This window comes from Peromyscus californicus, unplaced genomic scaffold (assembly GCF_007827085.1).
Source record: "Peromyscus californicus insignis strain IS unplaced genomic scaffold, ASM782708v3 Scaffold_14__1_contigs__length_90479793_seg_2, whole genome shotgun sequence".
NCBI lineage: Eukaryota > Metazoa > Chordata > Mammalia > Rodentia > Cricetidae > Peromyscus > Peromyscus californicus.
In genome coordinates this window covers 7,643,518-7,664,793 of record NW_026294436.1, presented here as the reverse complement: position 1 = coordinate 7,664,793, position 21,276 = coordinate 7,643,518, and the positions used below count along the sequence as shown (strand labels likewise).

General features: G+C 49.5%; 1 non-coding gene across 1 annotated transcript; it reads left to right on the top strand.

The window, feature by feature from the left end:
- Nucleotides 1–11,862: 11,862 nt before the first annotated feature.
- On the top strand, nt 11,863–11,938 carry Trnat-agu (transfer RNA threonine (anticodon AGU)). The gene has a single exon. It is a non-coding gene; the product is annotated as a tRNA-Thr (tRNA).
- The last annotated feature ends 9,338 nt before the right edge of the window (nt 11,939–21,276 follow it).

Genomic DNA, 21,276 nt, shown 5'->3' with positions numbered 1-21,276 from the left:
CTGGCATCTCTAACATCTTGGAGTCTCCAAGGCAATCCAGGATTCAACTTCACAGCTTCATGAAATGGCCTCTCTAGACCTCCTTTCAGGGACACCCCTGACACATGACTGGCCTCAGTGACTTTCCTTAGTCACAGAGAAATATTTCATAATTCCTCTCTTTTATCCTTGACTCTAAAGCCAGAACCATGTTGCTGAAGTTCTGCTGCTTGCTGGGGCTGGAACATGACCCCCTTGTTCAATCACATCTTCACCAGCTTTCTGTTGCCCATGGTTTCCTTCACTGCCTAAGCTTGGCTGTCCTGAAACTGAATCTGTAAACCAGGCTGACCTCAAACTCAGAGATCCACCTGCCTCTGCCTTCCCAGTGCTGGGATTATCAGGTATGCACCATCACACCAGGCTCTAAGCTTTTCTTTAATTCTTTTTCAAAAATTGGAAACTTAGCTGGGTGAGATCTTGCCCTGAGGTCACCACTCCCTTATTCCATTTCTTAATCTGTTCATCTCCTTGAACACTGGACTTGGTTTCATTCTACTTCCTGGTATTCCAACAAAGTCTATACTAGGCTGTTTTGAGATTTCCTCTGCCAATGGAATTAATCCAAAACTCTTCACTTTACCCTCAGGCATACTTTTCAAACAAGGGCAAAAAGCAGCTACTTTCTTCACCAAAATATCACAAGAAAGATTTCTAGGCAGCATACTAGAATCCTTCTCCTCTAAAGCCTCTTGAGCCAGTTTCCCACAGTTCAAATCACTCTTAGCACCACTGTCTTCTAGGTTCCTACTGGCATGGCCCATTAAGCAGCAATTAAAGCATTTCACTGCTTTAATTTCCTAACCTAAAGTCCATATTACTCCAAACAAAAACATGGTCTGACCTATCACAGCAATATCCCAGTCCCTGGCACCAACTTCTCTCTTAGTCAGGGTTTTTATTGCTGTGAAAAGACACCATGACCATGGCAACTCTTATAAAGGAAAAACCTATAATTGGGCAGCTTACAGTTCAGAGGTTCAGTCCATTATCAGGATGGGCATGGCAGTGTGCAGGCAGACGTGGTGCTGGAGGAGCTGAGAGTTCTACATCTTGCAGGCAACAGGAAGTGAACTGTCTCACTGGGCGTGGCTTGAGCACATATGAGACCTCAAAGCTCACTTCCACCTGACACATTTCCTCCAACGATACCACACCTACTCCAACAAGGCCACACCTACTCCAACAAGGCCACACCTACTCCAACAAGGCCACACCTCCTAATAGTGCTACTCCCTTTGGGGGGCATTTTCTTTCAAACCACCACAGGACAATCAACCACTTTCTAATTAGACGTGAGTGAGGCCTGCTCCATAGGAAGGAATGCATGCTGGTACTCTAAACCTGGGAGAGAACATACAGCTGAGGAATGTCACAGGCTCTAGGGCAGAACTTGCTACTGATGCTAAGCTAAATAGATTGTAACCCAGCTACCTTCTAAGCATGTATGTGTACACCCTTAGACCCATGCCACTGTCTGCCTTCTAAGCATTTATGTGTACACCCTTAGACCCGTGCCACTGTCTGCCTTCTAAGCATTTATGTGTACACCCTTAGACCCATGCCATTGTCTGCCTTCTAAGCATTTATCTTTCTACCCTTAGACCCATGCCACTGTCTGTCCTGGCCACTTTTTGCAGTGGACAACAATTAATGCAGAGACTCATAACTGGTCAAAATGTTGAGAGTAAATGACTGTTGAGTGCTAACTCCTAGAAAGAACAGCCATATCATTTCCTTCAAGTGCTGTGGGATGGTCTGTATGGCAAATGTGTTGCTGATTAGTCAATCAATAAAACACTGATTGGCCATTGGCTAGGCAGGAAGTATAGGCGGGACAAGGAGGAGAACAAAGCTGGGAAGTGGAAGGCTGAGTCAGAGAGACACTGCCAGCCGCCACGATCTCACATGAGAAACAGCATGTGAAGATGCCGGTAAGCCGCGAGTCATGTGGCAAGGTATAGATTAATAGAAATGGATTAATTTAAGCTGTAAGAACAGTTAGCAAGAAGCCTGCCACGGCCATACAGTTTGTAACCAATATAAGTGTCTGTGTTTACTTGGTCGGGTCTGAGCAGTTGTGTCAGGACTGGCAGGTGAGAGAGATTTGCCCTGACTGTGGGCCAGGCAGGAAAACTCAAGCAATATCCAAGGTCAAGAGAACATCACAGAAAAGGGGGCAGAACGTTTGTATGAGCTAGAAAAAGGAGTCCTGTGAAACCCTGCCTTCTGGATACAACACAGCTAACATAATCATCGATATACAGCAGCTATGGCTATCTGCGTAAGATCTGCCCAAAAAAGTAAGACACAAGGGTGGGAGGGGCGCGTGGGGAAGAGGAAAGGGGTCTGTGTGAGTGGGAGGGGCCATAAGAGGGGGTAATGGGTGGATATGTTCACAATGCATTGCATACATATATGAATTACCAAAAGTTAAACAAAAAGAATAGGACAGGGAGAGAGGAACATCAATATATGAAAGAGGTCAATAATAGAAAAAAAAAAAAAAAAAAAAGACTGGAAACCACACACACCCCAGACCTCCAAAGGCTACATATGATTGACAGAGAATGGGCAAGAAAATCCCACTCTCTGCAGATGCATAAGAAAGGGACACATTTTGTTCCTCATACAAAGCCCAGGAGAGGAAAAACTTCCAGTCTCTCTCTGCCAACTAATATCCTTTATGTTAACCTTTTTTGTGGTGATATTATGTTCCCCAAAATATCGTGCACCCTAATAAACTTATCTGGGGTCAGAGAACAGAACAGCCACTAGATATAGAGGCCAGAAAATGGTGGCACACACACCTTTAATCCTAGCATTTTGAAGGCAGAGATCCATCTGGATCTCTGTGAGTTCAAGGCCACACTGGAAACAGTCAGGCATGGTGACACATGCCTTTAATCCCAGGAAGTGATGGCAAAAAGCAGAAAGGTATTTAAGGCGTGAGGACCAGGAACTAGAACCTGGATAAGCTTTTAGGCTTTTGAGCAACAGTTCATTCTGGATGAGGACTCAGAGGCTTCCAGTCTGAGGAAACAGGATCAGCTGGGGAACTGGCAAGGTGAGGTGGCTGTGGCTTGTTCTGTTTCTCTGATCATTCAGCGTTCACCCCAATACCTGGCTCTGGGTTTGTTTTTATTAATAGGAACTTTTAAGATTCACGCTACATTTTTTTAGAAAGTGATTTGTATGTTATAATTAGGTGTGTATGTGTGTACTTATGAGTGCTTGAGGAGGCTGGAAGAGGGTATCAGATCCCTGGAGCTGGAGTTATAGGCTATAGTTATATAGGAGCCACCTGGTATGGATACTCTCTGGAAGAGCAGCAAGCACTCTTAACCAATGAGCCATCTCTCCGGTTCCCTTTATTTTAATCTTAATGTAGCTTTATCCAGCTTTTAATTTCCTACCACATTACTGGTGTTTTATTCTTTAAAATGTATCCAAGTTCTTACCAAGAAGTTTTCATATCAGTGAGGGAAGTGAGAGGGAGTAACCTATGACTGTTGCTGTCTTCTCTGACTCCCCAGCTTCTGGCCACCTGGGCTCATCCGTCTGACTTGTCTTCATCACTCATCCTATCCCAAGTGACCTTTAAGGCGCAGTGGAGGACTCCTGGGTTCAGAGTCATTGTCTTTCCCTCTGGCTTCTACTAGTTCTCAGCATCTTGAGTTAGGGAGCTCTGACTGCCTGCCCTCTTCTCTCTGCTGATGACTGCCTGATGTCAGAGACTACATACACTTCATACGTTTTCACCTCTCCTAAAACAACCAGTTTGCACAAGGTCCACACCCAAGGCTCTCTACTAGGTTGAGAACAGCAGCTACTCTCCTATTAAGGGGAACCTCTCAGGTGCCAGCTATGAATGCTGCCCCTTTAACAATACAGACCAGACCCTATGCATAGTCAATCAGGAAAGAGCATGGGTGGAAAGGATTCTACCACCCCAGAGTGATGTGACCCTGGGGGAGTTAGTTATACTCCCAGCACCTCCAATCCCACAACTGCAAAATGACAGTACTGGAACTCTTCCTTGTGAGTTGTGACAAGTGGAGTCAGTAGGTGCAGCTGAGGAACCTGTTATAGAGGTGGCCAGGAATTCCCTGCTCCTCTACGTAACCACCCTGGCAGGGGTAGAAACATGCTAAAGAGAAACACCTGTGCAGTGCCTTCTACTCTCAGACTATTGAGACAACAGACTTCAAGGAATTGAAACTTCCCCAGAAGTCTCGTGCCAGGAGGAGGAGAAGGCTGTTGCCTGGTGCCAGCCAGAGAGGGAGCTTGTCTTCCAGGAATAGTTCACACAGTTCTGACAACTTGTCAGAACACCTTGCAGGAGAGACTGGAGCCCGGATATTGATGGGTCAGTGATGGATAGGGCCACACCTTGGTCAGGATTGTTTGGCTCTGCACAACTCTTACCCTCTGTTTAAACCTGAACCTCGTGTCAGGACCCTAAACATGGATTTTCCAGAGTCACTGGACCTCTATGCTTCTCTTCCCCATGTAGCCACAGTGAATCACTCTTTCTCTGGTTTTCACTATGACTAGTATCTTTAATTACCCTGTTGGGGATGGTAACCCAACATGACTTGTTAGGGCTGCAGGGCCCATTCTCTGACCCTAACAACTCTGGTATCATGTGTAAGGTCAAGTGTACAGTATAACACAGAGTGATCCCCTTTGTGGGTCTAATCCTGTTGTGCCCTCACCCATCATATCGCTCTGAATACATAAAGAGAATGAAGGAATGAATGGCTTCAGTTACATCAGTCTTGGGGTTTGGGGGAGGAGCTATCCCTGCTGCCTGGCTGGAAAAGCCTGTGAGCTTGACCATGGGAGCAGGGAGGAGTGGGGAGGAGAGCCTTCCAGCAGCAACTTGTGTGGGAGCAACACAAGCAATGGGAAGGGTTTGGAAGCGGTGATGCCATCTGAAGGAGCTGGAACTTCTCTAGGATATGCTAAGAGTGGCCCTGCTGTCCAGAATATGTTGGGTCACAAACTTCAGAAGCACATCCTTGATGGGGAGGAGGTGTGTATGTGCTGTGCCTGTGTGTGCAGGTACACATGAAGGACAATCTCAGCTACAGTTCCTTAAACCCTGTCCACCTTGCTTTGAGGCAGGATCTATCACTTGTCTAGAACTCACCAAGTAGGCTAGGTTGGCGAGCCAATGAGCCCCAGGGATCTGCCTGTCTCTGTCTCCCCAGCATGAAGACTACAGCACCCACAAGCCACCACACCCAGCTTATTTAACACGATGGGGGGGGGGGATGTTGAACTCAGGTCCACAAGCACATTACAGACACCGGTCCCAGAAGCAGGCAAGCAGGCCTCTCTCCATCACATAAGAAATTGAAGCAGCTTGCTGTCTCGGATGTCTGGGAAGGTTGAAGGTACACCTGGTATGGAATGCAGCAGCATCCAGATCCCTGGGGTGCCATCTGTGTTGGCCAAAGTTCTCGGTTGTAGTCAGAAGACTCCCTTCTATCCATTCTGAATGTGACAGAGTTTTCTGAATGAATCAGATAGCCCACAGCTTCCTCAATGGGGTCCCAGAGTGGAATTTGGACGCTGCCAAACAACAACCCTGACCTGTCCCCGACTGTTCCGGGGGACATGGTTCTGCAGCTGTTGTCACCCAGAGAACTGCCATTGCTGCCCTAGAAGAGCAGATAGATATGCCTGTGGCACCAGGTTCCCCTCATCCTCTGCAATTCCCAGGGAAAGATCTAGCTTGCCCATGACTGGGTTCAGCACCACGGCCAGCGCCAAGGGAGCACCACAGTGGTGGGTCCTGGTGCTCACCCCCAGAAATGGTTTCTTCTGTGCCGGGGAAGGGACATTCCCCAGGGGAAATGGTGATATGGACACTAGAGGAAGTGTTCAAGGATGGCTTAGAAGAGGCAACCTGAGCTGAGGAAAGGTCATGCTGGGAAGTGAGGGGGCTGTCCAAAGAGGCCCCTGCAGAAATCAAGCAAGGGGTTCGCAGTACGGCCAAGCACATAGCCCTGGAGTGATGGGGGATGGCTCACAGCAGATACATTGGACAGAAAAACAAACATGCCCCAGCTCCCAGGAACCTGATGTCTCTAGAGAGACAGAAAAAAATGTGAAGTGACTACAGGAGCTGTAATCTAAAGATTCCCCTATGGCGGGAGATTGAAGGGTTAATTGTCCCCGCTTTGTCTGACAGGCAGAAACAGGCATTTTCTCAATGTTACTCATCTCTGCGTGTGCCCTTGCTGTGATGGAGGGGAGGAAAACAGTTGTGGGTTTGAGCAGCTGAAAGCATTGTTATGATTTGAAACCTTTTTAAAGTTCCTTCCCCAGGGGGCCTCATTGAACTAGAAAGCAGGTGGCCCTCCTGGCGGTTTGACTAAAATGCTGGGGCGGTTAGTTCCCATGACAAAGCAGAGCAGGGGCCTCCCTTGGGCACCCTGAAGCCTCCTCTTTCATGTAGGTAGATGGGGAGGGGGTGTCACCTCCTGGGACCCCTCAAGGAAAACTCTCCCTTTTCCCGGACCCCTCCAAGAATCCTGAAATTCCCAAGAGCCTTCTCCAGAACCCCTCTTTACTGCAGTCTCAGTTTCTGCTTTGTGAGGCCATGCCCAGGGTTGGCATCTGCCCTTGAGTGTTTCATGCCCAGCCAAAGCACACAGCCTTCCTATTACGAAGGCACCAAGAGGCGGGTGACAGACAGGAGGCAACAGGCACATGGCAGAAGGAATTTGTCATGAGGCTCAGTCCCTCAGCAGGGCTGTGACCACCGCTGCCAGCACCCACCGCCTAACCCTCCACGTCTTGGTCTTATCTCCAACATGGGGCCTCTGCCTCCATTACTCTCACTCACTTCTTCCCCTGTGGCATAGAGAGACTGTGAAAAGTGGGGTGAGGGGACATGCTTTGTAAACAGCCAAGCAGTTCTAGCTGCTCCTTTTCAAGGCATGTGATCTTGGACAAATCCTTCCCCTTCAAGAGACATAGTCTGCTCCCCAGCGAGTGCCCACCTAAAGGAGGTGCCATGATGAAGTCAGACTGCGGAAATTGTGGAACCAGGGCCCAGTGAATTAAAAGAGTGCCATGGAGAGGAAGGCTTCCATGAGGGATCCTGTGAACTCTCCAGCCGCACCCCCTTCCTGAGCACCCCCATCACAGACAGACTTCCTGACTGAACTCCCTGTCATTCGCCTGTCATTCGCCCTCAGGTGGGACCTTTCCACAAGGAGCTCAACAACCATTCTGCCCCAGAAGAACAGACCCCTACATACAGGGTTGTTTCGTCTCCCCTCACAGGCCATCCCACAACCAGTTTCTAAGTCCAAGCTTCTCACCAACTCAACACTGGATCCTCAGCATGTCTCTGGGCTGACCGGAAGACTCAGCACCCCCAGCACTGGGGCAGGAAACTCGAGTCCTACCGTTGCTGCCCAGAAGAGGAGATACCTGTGGTGCCAGCTTCGCCCACCACCTGCCTGGATTCTCGAGACGGCTTTGGAAGCCCATCCTTGATTCAGCACCATGGCCAGCACCATGGGGGCGCCTGTGATGGTTGGATCTCACTGCCCATCACAGAGGAGGGCCAGGAGAGGAACAGTTCCGCAGGTTTCCCCTGCAAAAGGAGAAGTGACCTCCTCAGGGTGGGGGAAGAATGGTACTGACACCCGAAGACTTGGGAAAGCCGAGGGGCCATCACTCTGAAAGAGGTAAGGAAGGCAGAGAGTACTTCTCTGTTCCTTATGTATCCTAACTTGACGAGGTCATCAGGGTGGACCCAATCTGGACATGGATGAGAGAGCTGGGGGGATGGCTCAGCAGTAATTAACACAGGCTGCTCTCACAGAGGACCCAAGTTCAGTTCCCCTACACTCACGTGGTGGATCACAACCATTCAGAACTTCAGTTCCAGGGGATCTGATGCCCTCGTTGGGCACCAGCCACTCATGTGATTCACATGCAAAGAGAACATGCATAAAAGTAAAAAAATGAAATAAAATTTAAATTATATATATACATATATATTTAAGTCATGGATTTGGGATGCTGGAGAGATGGCTCAGTGGTTAAGAGTATTTATTTTACTCTTACAGAAGATCTGAGTTCAGGTCCCAGCACTTGTGTTGGACAGCTCACAACTGCTTGTAACTCCAGCTTCAGGGGATCTGACACCCTCTTCAGGTCTTCATGGCTACCTGTGTACACATGTACACACACACACACACACACACACACACACACACACACTCATGTACAGTCTTTTTTTTTTTTTTAAGATTAAGATAGATAGGTTTTATGGGAGAACAGAGCTGAGCTGAGACTCTCAGTCAAATGTAGAAACAAGTTAAAACCCTGGAAGAAGACATTGCCTGAAGCCAAGAGGGTCTCTGGAAGGAGAGCATCGGGAGTCTGTCTGGGTATGGCATCAGCCTCTCACTGCACAGAGGGGCAACCAGGGCACCTCCAAGCCCAGAAGAAAAGGAGAAAGCAGCCACCATCCCCCAAAGGAACTTGAACTGGAAATCACAGTAATTTGACTTTCAGTCTGACCATTGGCCAAGGGTCCATTTATTCTAGGAAGGAAAGAAAGAGAAGGCAATTTAACATGGGGAGACATCATCCCTCCAGCTGGATGGGAACACTGGGAGTCTGCTCACAACATCCATCACCTATGGTGTAAGCTATTGTTGTTTGGCAGAAACTAACTCAACGGCATCTATTCTGCTTTAAACCGAGCACCTCTGAAGACTTCTACAACTCAGTGCTCCTCAGCAAGAATCATTTCTCTGTAATGATTGCCAGGACTATCACTGATGCACATCTGTAGACCCCAGGAGAACATCTGCCATCTTTACTTCTCACATCAAACGCTGTAGAAATAGTTTGATGGTTCCTTTTCCCAGATTAGAAAGCTGAGGCTCAAAAAGTTTAGTAATTTGCTCCAAAAGATGCCACTAGTGAGAGACCAGGGCTCACTTTCCTCACCAAACGGTAGGACACTGTGATATGGTGCTGAATTTCCCAAATACAGCCAAGTAGGGTGACAAGATGGTTCAGTGGGTAAAGGGGCTTGCTGTACAATCCCAGTGTACCCACATAAAGGTAGAAGGAGAGGAAGGACTCCAAATACAGTCCAATCGCACACTTGGGAGCATAAAGGCCTAGATTTGGCAGAGCACAGATATTTAGAATTACTTAGGCCGGGCAGTTGTGGCGCATTCCTTTAATCCCAGCACTTGGGAGGCAGAGGCAGGAGGATCTCAGTGAGTTCGAGGCCAGCCTGGTCTACAGAGTGAGTTCCAGGAAAGGCACAAAACTACACAGAGAAACTCTGTCTCAAAAAACCAAATAATAACAACAACAACAACAACAACAATAATAATAATAATAATAATATAACAATTACTTAGAATATTTCCCATGGAAACAAACACATTGAGAAAGATACTGAATTGACACACAGTCCTTTCCCAGAAGCCCAGCTCTGTTCACCTTTCTCTAAGCCCCACTCCTTGACTGACACCAGGTCAGTAACTGGAATGCATTTAAGGCATCACTGGATGAAAAGTTCATGTCTCTGACTGAGGGGCTGAGGAAATGGTTCCACAGGTAAGAGTGCTGCTTGAGGACAGGAGCAGGAATTACCAGCACCTTTGTAAAAAGCTGGGTGCAACTTCACACACGACCGTAACCCCTGTCCTGCGGGAAGTCGGAGACAGGGGAATCACCGTGGCTCGCTTTCTGCCAGTCCTGCTCCAGGTTCAGTGAGGAGCCCTGTCTCAAGGAGAGAGGGTAGAGAGTGACTGAGCAAGGTGCCCAGTGTCCTTCTCTGGTCTCTGCCTGTGCACATTCCCTTACACACACATGTGCATACACCACACACACATGTTGTACACACACACACACACACACACACACACACACACACACACACACGTACATATATATATAAACTCCAGAATCTTTGTTATTTGCATTTTTGAAATAGAATCCCATGAAGCCCAGGCTGGCCTCAAACTCACTGTATAGTTGAAGATGACCTTGACCTTCTGATCCTCCTGCCTCTGCCTCTCTGGTGCTTGGATTACAGGTGTGCACCACCACATCCAGCCTTATGTGGCACTGGGGATTGAATTCATGATTTCCTAGAAGTTAGACAAGTGCCACGGTGGAATATACCTCAAAAAAACCTTTAATCCCAGCACTCAGGAGGCAGAGCCAGGAGGATCTCTGTGAGTTCGAGGCCAGCCTGGGCTACAGAATGAGTTCCAGGAAAGGCACAAAGCTACACAGAGAAACCCTGTCTCGAAAAACCAAAAAGAAAAGAAGAGAAGAGAAAAGAAAAGAAAAGAAAAAGTTATTAGCACCACCACGGTGGAGCTGGGACATGGCGGGCAGCAGGCATCCTCCTCCAGATCCGCCCTCCCTGGTGGTGCAGGGGCTTCAGGAAAGCATCAGTGCACTCAAGCAGCTCATCCCCCACCCCACCCCATGTTCCTCCACGCACTGGTCACTTGACTGCTGTTCCCCCTCAGTTAAAGTCATACCTACTTGAAGATGTGACTTGGATGTTCAGGAACCTCATGCCTCCTCTCTCCCCCTCCCTCCAATCTCTTAACAGGCTGGAGGAAATAGACTAGCAGGTCCCTGATTGGAGGAGACAAATTAGTTAGAGTGTGGTAGTGGTGCAGTAAAATAGGCAGGAGGCATCCCTTCCCTGTGTCCCGGGGCTCAACAAAGGAACAGGGCTCCCACCACATTCACAGTAGGGATGAGCCAGGGCAGAGCAGGAGGCAGGAAAAGCCCAATGTTGAAGGAGAGGTTTTAAAACACATAATGATTTCATGTCAAAACACAATTTCCCAGTGTCAGCGCACTGTTCTGCCATCACAGGGGAAAAGAAAAGTGATTGAAAACTCCTGGAACGGGAACACAGCCGCAGATTCCAGAACATTGATGGATGGTGTGGAGAGGTGAGATTGATGGATTATGATTTTCGGAAGGGATCATTACCCGCAGAGTCCATGAACAGAACTGCCTGGCATTTGGGCACCAGTGCTGGAGGAAGCATTCGGACGATCCTGATTCATTAGCCCATTAGCCAAAACCCATCCACGGAGGCGTAACCAGTCATCTGGGATGCTGTGCGGTAGGTCCGGGTTTGGTGCTCAGCGAGCATGCGTCAGATGGCTGGAAAGAATGGCTGTCCCAGGCCAGCGGTCTCTAGATTTGAATCTTTTTCCTAGGCCTGCCATAGATCACTCTCCCTGACACTGTCACTCTCGCGAAGACAATCAGAGAGGAGACCCAGAACCAATTTTCTTACCCACTGGCAGTCCGGGGAAAGTCAGAGGAGCTGACAGCCACACCAATGGACCACGAAGTCCCAAAGGCTGAGGAGAGAGTGATTTAATCCAAAGCTGGGACACAGAGATAAGCACTAAAGCAGAGAGAAAGTTGGGAAGGGTGGCCCAGGTCTGCAATCCTAGGGGCTTAGGAGGCTGAGGCAAGAAAAATGTAAAAATCAAGGCCATTCTGGGCTACAGAGAACAGTTCCTGGATTCAAGAACAGGCAGGGAAATTGAGTCTCAAGATAAAAAGTTAAGAGTGCTGAGGGGCTGGAGGGGCGGGGAAGTTGGGGGAGCACTCGCCTAGATGCAAAAAGCCCTGGGTCCCATCCCAGCACTACACAAATCAGGAGTGGTGGTTCACACCTGTAAGCTCAGCACTCAGGAACAGGGGGGTCAAAAGTTGGACGTCATCCTTGATGACATGGCAAGTTGGAGGCTCCTGTTTCAGAAACCAAACCAAAAGGAGGAATCCTGGGAGTGTAGCTCAGTGGCAGAATGCTTGCCTAGTATGCAAAAGGCCCTGGGTTCAATTCCCAGTACGGGAAAGGGAGGGAGAGGAATGGAGGAAAGGAGGACAAGCTAAAGACCGTAGAGACTGAAAGAGTGGAGTCAAGGGTCGAGAGAGATTGGGGAAATAAGCTCCACAGAGCTGGGAGGATCTGGGGCAGGCAAGAACAGGGGCTTGTAAGAAGAGTTCAGGCTGAAAAGATGGTCCCAGTTTACCCCAAAGTGAGGTATACAAAGGAGTTGACTCCTTCATGGTCCCAGTAGTATACCTCCCAGTGAGGTCTCACCATTTACAGAAACCAGGTCAGAGGTGATGTCCACAGACCAGCCTGCCTGCCCCACCTCCCATTTCCAAGGCCAGGAGAGCATAAATACTGCTCCGTGTGCTGGACTTTTATAAGAGACTCATAACCTACCCAACAGAAATGTGACGGGAGCAGAACCCTACCTTGCTCATTTTCTAGATTCCAAAAGACACATCCCGTGGGAAGCTCTCTCACCTCTCCACACCCTATACAAACCTCGGGAGGGGCCCACCTTTACGAGGGGGTGGCTTTCTAGCCCATCCTTTCTCCTACTCTGAGACCTCCTTTCCCTGCCCTGGCCCTGGAGCCAGTCCCCATAGCCTCCTGGACCCCTGACGGTCTTGCCGCCCTCACTACTGTCTTCCTCCCTCAGCCCAGATGGCTCTGTGCTCCTGGCCTTTCACCACAGGCTCTCTCATCACTGTTCATCTCCCGCCTGTCCCCCTTGCTCCTGGCCCTCTGGTGACTCGTTATGACTCTATCTGGGCACAGCCAGGTGCCAGCATCAGATGACGGGCACACGCCTTTCCCATGGACACATTTGCCCCACTTATCCAGTGATGTGACTGCCACATTTCTCGGGGTGATGGCACATAAATGTTTCAGCAGGAGGACCGGATGGTGGTGGGAAGGTCCTAAGACAGCTGTTCTCAACCTGTGGGTCACAACTCCTTTGGGGGGGTCAAACGACCCTTTCACAGGGGTTACATGTCAGATATCCTGCATATCAGATGTCTACATTATGATTCGTAACAGTAGCAAAATTACATTTCTGAAGTAGCAACAAAAATGATTTTATGATTGGGCGTCACCACAACATAAGGAACTGTATTAAAGGGTCGCAGCATTAGGAAAGTTGACAGCCACTGTCCTAAGAAGAGGACCTCTTGCATTATTCAAAGCAGTCACTGACAGGTGAGCTGATAAAAGGGCCACCATGGAAAGCAGGAGTTCCACACATGCTTCTTGCACAGCCCAGACCCTCAGAGGGTGCCCTTAAAACTGGTATGTGTTAAAGCTATAACACACACACCGGCATCTGGAGACGTTGCACAGAAGCAGAAGACAAAATATAGCATCAAGTTATTACACAGTGATCACATGCCAAGACACCTCGTTGGATGTATATTATTGAAATTAATTGTACCACTTCCTTTTGCTGTAAGTGGCCATTAGAAAGTCTGTGTGGGCAGAGGCCAGCCTGCCACAGCACATCATGGGTGGGTGCAGGCCGCCAGGCACCCCTACAGTGAGCAAGTATGTGTGGAGAAAGGGGAGAGAAAGAGAAGCTGAGCGCTCCAGGTGATGTCCGAGTCCATGGCCCTCCAGCAGGGGGCGGTGCTGTGGGATGTCGTTCTGTACGCTGTGAATGTATGTTGCTATGATGGGTTGAAAGTAACCTGTATGGCCTATGGCAGGCTTCTTGCCAGCGATCTCTTGTAACTTAACCCATAACTGAGCATAACTTCAGGGGCTGCCACCTTTTCTTGTTATTGACACACGGTCTGTCACTGGCCTGGGGCTCACCAAGCAGGCTGCGCTGGCTAGCCAGTGATCCCCAAGTATGTCGGTTAGTTTTGAGTGAACTTGACACAAGCTAGAGTCATTAAAAAAGCGACTCTCACCGGGCGGTGGTTGCGCATGCCTTTAATCCCAGCACTCGGGAGGCAGAGCCAGGCGGATCTCTGTGAGTTCGAGGCCAGCCTAGGCTACCAAGTGAGTTCCAGGAAAAGGCGCAAAGCTACACAGAGAAACCCTGTCTCGAAAAATCAAAAAAAAAAAAAAAAAAAAAAAGCGACTCTCAATTGAGAAAATGTCTCCATAGACCTGGAGGTAGATATTTTTTTTTTAAATTACTGGTGGATGTGGAAGGACCCAGCTCACTGTGGGCACTACTATCCCTGGGCAGGTAGTGCTGGGTTGTATGTGAAAACAGGCTGAGCAAGCCATGAGAAACAAGCCAGTAGGCAGCACTCCTCCACGGCCTCTGCTTCAGTTCCTGCCTCCAGGTTCCTCCATTGAGTTCCTGCCCTGACTTCCCTCAATGGTGTACGCTGGCCTGGAAGCATAAGATGGAATAATCCCTTCCTCCCTAAGTTGATTTCGGTCAGAGTGCTTTATCACAGCAACAGAATGAAAACCGGAGCAGATGGAGAGGCCCTAAGTTATGAAAAAGATGGAACAGGAAGGAGGTGGGTATTGCTCCTTATTGGGATCCTCTTTGTGCCTGGGGCTGGGCCAGAATTATGCTGCTCTATCCATCTTTCACAGCAACCTTGTAGGTGGGCATTGTCATCATCATAGTAATCACCATCACCATCATCATCATCATCATCATCATCATCCCCATTTTACAGATAACAAGACTGAGTGTAGCCAAAGATATTCATCTCTGGAAGAGTAGAGGTGACTTTAGAACCAGAACATGCAAAGGCCCCATATGCAAAGCTCTCCACCTCAGTCTCCAGAGATCAGAGGACTAGCCTCCTGGGTCAGGCAGAGGGCTTTTCCTGGGATATGGGAGCCCAGGGCATCTGTGGACAAAGTAGGGCTTTTATATTCCCAAGCCAACCTGGAGTCTGTTCTTCCTCCTTGTCACATCTGAACAGGGTTGAGCTGGCCTGGGGATCGGCACATCCCCAAGGAAAACCTAGAGACACCAGGAAACAGCAGCTATGACAACAAAGACGTCCACATGGAGCTGAGACAAACTACTTCAGAGGGCCAGGAGTGCTGACAGCCAGGCAGCTGCCCCTCCTGTGCTGTCTGCCGGGAGCCGTCCTTACCGCACAGCGGCCTCGATGATGCCTGGCTTTGTCATCTAGGACATCAAAGGCTTCCTTTGAGCTAAAATCACTGGAGGGTCTTTGGAGGATTCCAAGAGCTAAAGGAGCCCCACATGCCTGGAATAGAGATGGCAGTGACTGGTGGTGGCAGGCCAGGGCCCTGTGGGCTCCTTCCCAAAGGGGACTGTTGGGGAGTACACCTACAGGCTCAGTAAGATCTCTCTCTGTGTCTCTGTGTCTCTCTGTCTCTCTGTGTGTGTCTCTGTCTCTGTGTGTGTGTGTGTGTGTGTGTGTGTGTGTGTGTGTGTGTGTGTGTGTGTGTGTAGGATGGTTCACTCAGGACAGGACACAGGGATAGATGTGGATAAATGTGTCGGTGAAAGTATAGAGGGAAGGGGATGGAGTCATCTCAATCTGGGTTGGTTTATCAAATGAGGATCCATCCTTGCCTCTTAAAGTTAAATTTTAGGAGTCCATGGACCCTCAGTCTCCACTTTAGGAAAGGATGCAATGGAAAAATGCAAGAAAGCTTAGGGGTAAGGTATAGGTTCTGCCCGGCACATGGGGACACATTCATCCAGTTATCTATGGGTCTATAATTCCCCGTGTGTAGGCACCAACAGCCGTATCCAGCATCCAGGTTTTTGATGTTACATCTACAGAATTCATATTCAAGACTACATAATCAAGTTACAAAAACCCCACAAGAGTATCTCACACTGTTTTAAGTAAGCTTTTGATTCTGTGTTGGGCCCCATTCAGTCTATCCTGGGATGCATATAGCTCACAGCTAAGTGTTGAACACACCCAGTTGTTCTTGGAGGGCAATCAGCCTAGGTTGGGGATGTGGCACAGGGGTGGAGTACATATTGGTAGAGTATACAATGGCTTCAGTTCATTCCAGCTCCTCCAAAACAAAACAGCAAACTCCACAGGGCACAAAATAAACAAAACCACAGGGTGTTGGTCACTGACTCTATTTGTGCCTGGGCACCTGCTCTGTTCCTCTCCACAACTCATCCCAAGAGACTGAGGCAGATGCCCTGGCCTCAAGGGCTCCCTGTAGAGCAGAGAAAGAGAGAGCAGTGTTGTGGTCTGAAAGAAATGTCCCCCAAAAAAAGTGGCACTATTGGGAGTTGTGGTCTTATTAGAGGAAGTGTGTCACTGTGGGGGTGGGCTTTGAAGTCAGTCTCTTTTGCTCAAGCTTCCTCAGTGTGACAGTCAGTTGACTTCCTGTTGCCTGCAAGATGTCAGACTCTCAGCTGTTCCTCCAGCACCATGTCTGCCTGCATGCCACCATGCTCCCGACCATGATGATAATGGATAGAACCTCTGAAACTGTAAGTGAGCACCCCAATTAAATAGTTTGTTTTTTTGTTTTTGTTTTTGTTTTTGATTTTGTTTTTTGGGGTTTTTTGTTTGTTTGTTTTGGTTTTTTGGTCTTGGTTTTTTTTTTTTTGTTTTTTTTTTTTGGTAAGACATGCCATGGTCATGGTGTCTCTTCACAATAATAAAAACCCAAACAAAGACAAGTGCACACAAGTGACAGCAGATGCAAGGTCTGGAGGTGGGGGTCACATGGGTAGTGCGTGGGGCAACCGGGTCCAAAACCATCTCAGAGTGCAACAGGACAGAAAGGGGCTCTCTGGGGAGGGTAGACCCATTGAGGGTGACACATGAGAAGGCAGAACCCAGAAGAGCAGGAATCATCAAGGGTGGAACTCAGGGAAGGTAGAATCAGGAAGGACAGAACCCAAGGAATCAGGAACCCAGGGAGAATGGAACCAAGAAAACAGAACCTGGGGTGGGGGAGCATGAGAGGGCAGGACTTCCAGGGGGTGGTGTTAGATTTGGGATGGGGCAGGTGGTTCAAGAGGACACAAGATGGATCACTGGGGACTAAGGAATTTATCCGAAGAATTATTTAATACCTTGGGCAGACAGACAGAGAGACGACAGCATGGTTTGGGGTCACTGAGGAAAGTCAGAGCCCACTTGGTAGAGAAAGGAGTGTCTCTTCTGCCCTTGGAGGATGCCAGCAGGTTTACAGTGAGAGCCTGCAGCTAGGATCGCTTCCTCCCCAGCAAGAGGCAGGGAAGGGTACAGGGAAGAGGATGTGGCTTCCTTGGACTTAAGTCCACTCCCTAGGTGAGTTCATGGCACCTGTAAACCTGTCCGCTCAGGACTCACAGACAAGTAAGGTGCCTGTCAGTATTTGTGAGAGAAGGGCTGAGCCCAGGCTGGATTCCAGCAGTACCCAGGGAAGGTAGAAGCCGGGAAGGCTTGCTAGCTTGAGGGATCCTAGAGCAGAGGATCCTGGGAGTCATACAGCCAAAATCTAGTGCGGCTGCTGTTCAGGTGACTACAGTTTCCATTAGAAGGAAGCCATGCCAGGTGTACAAGAGGCTTCCGTGAAGCCTCGTTTCCTTTTCCATAGGTGGAATCCCCAACTTCAAGTCTCATCCATGCTCCTACGGGCTGTATGAAAAGATTCAGGGAAACCTTTTTCTGGGTGAGCACTGATGGCCCTCTCACAGATGAGGGAATAGCAGTGGAGAATGGGTCTCCTAGACCAGCACTCAGCCTGGGAGCAGGGGCTGATGAAATACTGGGAGTAATCAAGCCAGAGGTGTCACTGTCAAAGTTCTGGGGTGCCCCTAGGGTAACACCGTAACACTCCAGCAGAGCTCGTCCAGATGGCGGGGAATGAGAGGTGGGGAATGCAGCTTCGGCTGCAGGGCTAGGCGTGGCAGCAGAGGCTCCAGGTGGCTGCCAGTCCCCTGCACCTGCAGAAAGAGGACTGTGAACCCAGCACCTCCATCACTCTGGTTCCAGCCCCAGGAGAGCCTCCACAGTGGGAGGCAGTGGGCATGGAGGGGACTCCTCTGTTACCCCCTGAGCTGGGCCTGGGGATGCTGGTTTCCTACCAGAAGGCAGAAAGGACATTAGAAGCTCCTAGTCTGGCCCCCTGCTGACTCATGCCTTCTCCTAGCCTCAGTTTACCTCTTTGCACAGTGTGGGAGAACTGGAAAGCCTGGATTCTCTCCACCTCTGCGCCACTGACCTCCCTTTCCCAGAGAAGAATCTTGAGCACTGGCCTGACCAGGGGCTTCACAAATGCTCAGCTGTCCCATTTAGCTCTTACCTGGAGCCTGTGAGACAGGCCTTCCTGGCCCTGTAAAGAACCTGGGCTTAGCTAGTGTCTTGGCTTATCCAAGGTCTGTCGCACAAAGAGGCAGATGCAGAGGCAGGAGTCTAAGGCTGTTTGAAACCAAGATCAAGGTCGTTCTTCCCAGGATTCCTTTCCCGTGAGGCTGGGAACTGAGGCAGGAGGAGAGAACAGCAGTCCTCAGAGTGTGGCCCCGATCCCAGGACTCTGAAGGCTGAGCCACGGATCTGTGATTCTGACCTGAGTGCTGAGCTGGATATCAGTGGCTTTGAGGAAAGGACCACACTGAGCATGGGGAGACGAAGTTAGACTGCTCCGGTTCCTGTAAGCTCCAGGTCCCTCAGAGCCTTCTTCAAACAAACACACACATACACACAAATATATACTGTGTGTGGTTTTTTGTATATGTTCCCGTGTGTAGGTGCATGTGCGCATGTGTGCTTTTGGAGGCCAGAATACAACCCTGAGTACTGTTCCTTCTCAGGAACAGAGTCTCTCACTGAGACCTGAAACTCAACCCGCTAGGCTAGGCTGGCCAGTGAGCTCCAGGGATCCTCCTGTGTCTGCCTTCCCAGTGCCGGAATTACTGGTGTGAGCCACCACACTGGGCTTTCTTATGTGGTGAACTCAGGGCTGTATGCTTCCAAGGCAAACACTTTACTGATAGAGCCATCTCCCAGCCTGGAGCCCTCTTTTTGGCCAAGCCTCCTTTTTGGGCATGCTCTCATCTGCCTTGTCCAGTTGTAGAAAGAATCCTAAGTCAATTTACAGAGAATCCCTGCCCTCAGTTCCTGGCCACCCTTTATAGCCAGTCCTCTACCAACTCCTGCCCTCCCTCCTGATCTCATGACCCAGGACACTCTTGCCTGTCTTCAGCAGAATGCCCTGCCCTGGATGGCTACTCCATGTCCTTGTTGTACTCAGGGTGGCACCCGTGAAGATGATCCTAACACTTAACAAGTATTTCTTGCTGCTCTACCGAGTGTCTCCTTGATTTTGCCCTTGACAGAGGACAGGAGAGGAGTCTCTTTCTCCTTTCTCTGTATCCAAATCTTGCATCCTAAGCTGAACAGACCCCAGAGGACAGTCTGAATGAGCTCAGAGGGTGATTTTCCCAGTCAGGCGTGGAGTCTGATGGATACCACCTTGCCCACCTTGTTGGGGCATATCCCAGAGGCAGCTGGGGTAGCCCTCTGGTCTGAGCTCTGACCCTGACTCCACCCATACTCCTGCCCTCCCTCCTAATCTCATGACCCAGGACACCGGGCTGCTGCCTGTAAGCATCCTTGGAACTACCTCCCTGGGGATCCCTGTACCACTCGCTGTGACCTTTAGCTAAAAACAATCTCTGCCAGACACTGTGTGGGTGGCCAAAGCAAGATCACAGAGAGACTGGGCCAGCTGGAGGTGTGGCCATGCCATGGGCTATCAGGGGACAAAGGCAGCCCAGATGGGTGGTATCTACAAAAGACAGAACCATCTAGATCACAGCATGTTGTTAATCAGTTAGGTCAGGACCCTGAGAGGGACAAGGGCATTCCAAAATAAGTCCCTGTCTCCAAACAAACACATTTCCTCCCTGGAGATGATCTGGGACTGTGCCCGGGGATCTTGGCCTGCCCCTGGTGTTTGCTGGTTGCAGGTTGTGTCAGACAGAGTTCAGGAGACTTCTGCCGGCTGAACAGATGACCTTGGCCAAGTCCTCTCTTCCCCGAGCCTCTGTTACCCTGTCTGTGGAGTGGGGTCATATCTGTGGACCCATCGCCGTCAGTGGCAGCCTGAGCAGTCGGTTTTCAGAGGGCAGGGACACAGAGATGGCAGTCTTGGTGAACTACTAGCAAGTTCACTAACAAGCATGCCACATTTTATTATGCCAGGGAGTAGAGAGATAGCTCTGGGGCCTGAGGGAGTGCTCCAGCTAACGAGGAGGTCACCTGCCCAGGACATGGGTGCTTACAAACCGCCTGGGCAGAAATGAAGATAGTTTAAAGAGATGCTTGTGCCCCTCAATCTATCAGACTGTTGAAATAATGGACCCAAAGAAATAGGGATTTGGCCAGGAATCTCATGCTGAAAGACAGAACAGATGGCATCTAGAAAAGAGATTTACAGCTTGTCAGACAGTTTGCAGGATGAGAGGGAGTCCGGACGACGTCTACGGTGGGCAGGACCACCCCTTAATCTGAACTGCTTAGATGTGCATACCTCCGGCTCTCTAAGTTTTAATCTTACTCCAGCACCCCAAAAGTGGACCTACGGGGTCACTAGCCCTTTGTCCTTCTTCCCAATGTGGCCACAGTGGAAAGAAAAGTCTTTTTTCTGCCCCCTTTCTATTAATTTGGCTGCAGGTGGTTGAATTTGATTTCTTGGGGTACAGAGTATGACCCCAAATTCAGTAACATGATGAGAACTAAGACATTTGGAACTCATGGATTGGCAGTTTTGGGTAGTGAGAGGAAAAATGGGTTACCAGAGGAAGAGGGATCAGGCCAGGGGCAGACACCACCTGGGAGGGGCACCTTCTGTGTGTGATCCGCACTAACAAGACACAGAAGACCTCCTTCTGTCCACTCTACACAGGAAGCCTCTTCTGAGCTAAATAGCCTTGAATGGTTGCCTCCTTCAGACTCACACCTGTCTCGGGGGTCCTGGGTGCTCCCTGGATTTTTCCAGCCAAGGCACCCAGCCGTGGCACCCACTGAAGAGCAGTGTTTTTCATCCACCCTCTGCTCAGTATCAACAAAAATCTTTCTATGATCACTTTTCTATTTCTTCATGCTCCAAAGTTGTTGACCTATTCACCGCCAGAGCACACTGGTCCAGAGCCACATTGGCCTTCTCAAATCACCCACTCCCCTCCAAAGGCTAGACTCGTGTCACATATCAGAGCAGCTGGGGTTCAAAAGGAGAGATAACATGGCTGATAAAATGCTTGCATGAGGACCTGAATCCAACCCCCAGATCCCGTGAAAAAAGCTGGGCATGTGGCACGCACCTACAGTCCCAGAGCTGGAGATGGAGACAGAGGGATCTCAGGCTTACATGGCAGCCAGCCGCAACTACTTAGTGAGCTCCTCGCCAGTGAGAAACACTGTCTCAAAAACAAGGTGAACGTA